General features: G+C 44.1%; 1 long non-coding RNA gene across 1 annotated transcript; it reads left to right on the top strand.

Annotated features, from left to right (window-relative positions):
• Window positions 1–1,031: 1,031 nt before the first annotated feature.
• Window positions 1,032–3,548, top strand: LOC147992087 (uncharacterized). The gene is made up of 3 exons (XR_015608035.1): window positions 1,032–1,081; window positions 1,161–1,293; window positions 3,300–3,548. It is a non-coding gene; the product is annotated as an uncharacterized LOC147992087 (long non-coding RNA).
• Window positions 3,549–4,555: the final 1,007 nt, after the last annotated feature.

The raw sequence follows: 4,555 nt of genomic DNA, 5'->3' as shown, positions 1-4,555 counted from the left end.
GTGTAAAATGTATTCCCATTTATCTCGTATCCTTTGTAAGTCAATACAGTCAAAGATGGTCCCCTGGACAACAAGTACAACTCATCACAAACAGTGTTGTCACCTCTGAGACGTGTTTCCAACCAACTGCTGAAAGTCCTGATGTGTTCACATGTAATCCAGTCGTCGCACTGCTCCGGGTGTTTGGAGCACAGACTGTTCTTGTGTTCATCGACATACGGGGTCACCAAGGTAGAGTTCTGTAGAACTGTGTAGTGTGCTTGACACCAAGAATATCCGTCCCTGCATATTATTGAGTCTCTTCCAAGACTGCCTTTTCCAGTCAGTCTCCCCTCATACCGCGATTTAGGGAGACCTATCTTCTTAAGGCCAGGAATGAAGTCAACACAAAACCCGATAACATCCTCTGTTTGATGGCCCATGGAGATGCTTCCTTCTGGCCTAGCACGGTTACGGACATATTTCTTTAGGACTCCCATGAACCTCTTAAAGGGGAACATATTGTGTAGAAATACGGGCCCCAGGATGACACTACAGGAAACCTGCTAATGCATGACGGATTTCTGCTGACAGTTTTGAAAACCGTCATGAAAGGCCCATTACAGCTCCGCAAGCCCGCAAAAAGCCCACCTAAAGCCCTAAACTTTCCCCCGTATAAAACCTAACCCTAACACACTTCCCCATCCCCAAACTCTTCCTCCATCCGCCGCCGCCACACGTTGCCTCTCCTTCTCCCCGTCCTCTGCCGCCACGCCTCTCGTCTCCTCATCCCTGTCCTCCGACTTCACCTACCCACCTCCAACCGATGATGGTGGCCCGAGATCCATGGCGACGGTGGTTGCAGCGGCCCCATGGAAGCGGCGGCCAACCCTAGCCACTGCGGCGCGCCTCTGCTGCTCACAACAAATGACCAGGGCCATGGATCTGACCAGGGGCCTCCCTCCTCCGTCTCCTGGGCCGCGCAGCTGCCTCGCCATCCAGAGATTTGGATCAGCAAGTGTTGGACGAGCAGAGGACGACGACCGTGACCTGCAGGAGGCCCAAGCTCGACCTCGCCGGCGACGACGATTCCCCACACAAGGTCCCTCCCTACTTCCTCCTTGTCTCCTTCATTCTTTCCTTCTCTCTCCCAACCCCAATCAATTTTTTCTTCGATTCAGATCAACAGGAGCTCTCCGCCTCTCCAGATCCATGGACGGCGACAACCGAGACCCCACGCTCGAGCCTGACAAGCTGGGCGAGCTCGACGGCGAGGTCGTCCGCCCTGTCCACCATGATTTCCCATAGAACAAGGTCTACCCTTTCACTCTATTTGTCTTTTTGTTCCAAGTGACGGCGGCTCTGCTCTAGCATAGTACTCCTGGGGCTCTCAAATTTTCTTGGACTGAACCTGATGCAGACAACGTGGCCACTTGCTTTCCTGATACTTGCACGTTACAGCCAACGATAGAGACTAGCACTGCTGTCTATTTTCTATTTCTTCTACTGTGCGAGCACTAGTAGTGTAGAATTTGTGAGATCCATTGACCATGGAGTAAATGCCCATGAGATGCTTCTGTTGGTTTCCTTTGAATTTTCTTGTTTATGGAGGGGAAGTGGTTCATTAATCTGACTGAATCCATTGACCAAGAGTAGATTCTTTGTTAGCTATTACACTGCTTCTCTGTTAAATATTATGTGCAGACTTTCTATGTGTTATGTGGTGAAAATTGCCATCATATCGACTTCAACACAATCAAGTTGATAAATTTATGCCACTAGAATTTTGATGCTATTGTACCAAGATGATGGCGGTGCTTGTTGCCATGGAATGCTTGGTTGATCACATTTATTATCTGCAAATATACGTGTTGTATTTTTGTATCTTTTGTTCTGAAAGACATGTCCCTTTGTAAGAAAAACACTACTTGAAGAAAAAGGTGCAGCCAAAATAGCTGACGACTATGTATTCTGGGGTGTGTTTGGTCTGGAGCCAAGCTAGCCTTACCAAAATATTGGTGTCCCCATGAGTTTTGGCTGCTGTTTAGCTGGACATCAAATATTTGGCTTGCCCAACCCAGCCGGCGTTTGCCCCATGCAATTCTTGCCAATATGCGGGCGAGCCAAGGGCGACGAATTCGTCTGCCAAAATATTGGTTGCCAACCTGCTAGCATCCGCATTATGCTTGGCTGTTACATGAGCTAGAAAATTAATTAGCTAGCCCGTATGTGAACGCCTCCATGGATCGTATCAATCCAGTCGGCTAGTATGTGTGTGTTTCGCTCGGCAAACATGTGTGCGTGCTACTTCATTGAACCCTTTTATGCCCTTTCTCTATTTGGTCATCATGATTTATTGGCTCCTTATATAAACATTTCAAGCTAGACCTCAAATGCTCATTTTCTAAAGAAAAAGAAAAAAGACCTCAGATACAGATATGTGGTATGTTAATTGGCAAGAAACCAAACAGAGACCCAACCATCTTGCCAAAAAATTTGGTGATGCTACGGCTACAATCCAAACAACACTACCACACCAAAATTTTGGTCATGCCCTTGCTTTGGTTGTGCCAATTGTTTGGCAGGGTAAGTTGGGGCACAAACCAAACAGCCCCCTGATTTCTGGTTACTGTTGACATCGAAATCTGGTACATGTCACTCTTGATTGTTCCTGGGTTATGCCAAGCTGCTTATACAATCGCTGATATTATTTTTTATATGCGTAACTTGAAGTAGTTGGTGTCCTTTTACTTTATTAGCTTATATAATTTATGCGTACAAATAGCTCCAGATCTTTGCTCAATTTAATATATATCACAATGATGAATTTCTTGTTCTCAGTACATGTCACCATGTTCAGGATGTTACATACTAAATGCCTCCATCTTGACAAGTTGTAAAGATAAACTTTTTCCTGCCATTTACTCTGTTATATTTATTTATAATAGAAACTGGTGCAGAGTTAGTACGTGTAGTGCATGGAGATTTTTCCTCTTAATTGCATATGGTGCCCAACATTTGGTAATCTTATAAACCTGACAGGTTTATATGACCTCAACTACTGCTGCTATATTAATTAGTTGTGTGGTTTGTTACTTTGCCATTTGACTTACAGTTGACACACTTTGGATTAATTTTCAGAAACCTCATGTTTACTTTTGTTTTATAGGGGATACAATGTTATTCTCATCTGTAGGCACTATAAGATATAAGATTTAAGAATTTTGCACATGTCATTCATTTTATATTTGTTGCTATTATATTATTTCTGCTGTTTATTCATATCCCTAAAAAAATCTAAGGATCTTGTAAATTTGCAGGTAAGATTGGGAAGCTGGCTACTTGATGCTGCCCATCAATCAGCCATGACATGATGGTTGCCATCAGGAGGGCCGATAGCAAGAATCTAAATAACAACCTTGATAGTTTGTATGTTATGTTGATGTAACATGAATTGTACTAATTCCTAACCGTGATGTGTGATATATTTTTTCAATCTATATTGTAAGTTATCATTTTGTAAAGAATTTTGTAAACTGCTACGTTGTAAATACATACATATGTGCATATTGGTTGAACTGTGTAATGTTATACATTTTGCAAATACTTGGGCCAAAATTGGCATTGGGATTTGTGTAAACCATTCTGCTAAAAACCTATCACGTAAGAATTAGGCCAAAAGAAATGGCTTAATGTGCTCAACTATGATGAAATTTGTGACGGAAAATAGTATCCACGTAGGCAGCCACGTGATTTGAATTGATCTATCAAAAATCCTACGTGGCGTTAGTCGATGACGGTTTGTTCCGTCACAATGGATTGGGCCTTGGCGGGCCTGGACAGATCCATGACGGACAAGTACCGTCATGTAAGGAGCGATCTCAAATTATGACGCGATATACATGACGGATTTCAAATCCGTCGTGGACGGGCACGCATGACAGTTTTTCACTGACCTGTGACGGGTCAAGTCCGTCACGTATTAACAGATTTCTTGTAGGGTGACAATCTCGTCGACTAGATGAACTAGGATGTGCGTCATGATATTGAAGAAGGATGGTGGGAACACCAGCTCGAAACTGACAAGACATTGCGCCACATCACTCCTTAGCCTTGGTACGATTTCTGGATCGATCACGTTCTGAGAGATTGCATTGAGGAATGCACATAGCTTCACAATGGCTAATCGGACGTTTTCCGGTAGAAGCCCCCTCAAAGCAACCGGAAGCAGTTGCATCATAATCACGTGGCAGTCATGAGACTTTAGGTTCTGAAACTTTTTCTCTGGCATATTTATTATTCCCTTTATATTCGACAAGAAGCCAGTCGTGACCTTCATACTGAGCAGGCATTCAAAGAAGATTTATTTCTCTTCTTTCGTAAGAGCGTAGCTGGCAGGACCTTTATACTGCTTCGGAGGCATGCCGTCTTTTTTGTGCAAACATTGCAGGTCCTCTCGTGCCTCAGGTGTATCTTTTGTCTTCCCATACACGCCCAAGAAGCCTAGCAGGTTCACGCAAAGGTTCTTCGTCACGTGCATCACGTCGATTGAGGAGCGGACCTCTAGGTCTTTCCA

The sequence above is a fragment of the Triticum urartu genome, chromosome 1A (genome assembly GCF_056163025.1).
Source record: "Triticum urartu cultivar PI428250 chromosome 1A, HENAU_Tu73, whole genome shotgun sequence".
Lineage (NCBI taxonomy): Eukaryota > Viridiplantae > Streptophyta > Magnoliopsida > Poales > Poaceae > Triticum > Triticum urartu.
The sequence above is the reverse complement of the archived record's forward strand: the minus strand, read 5'-3'. Positions and strand labels throughout refer to the sequence as shown.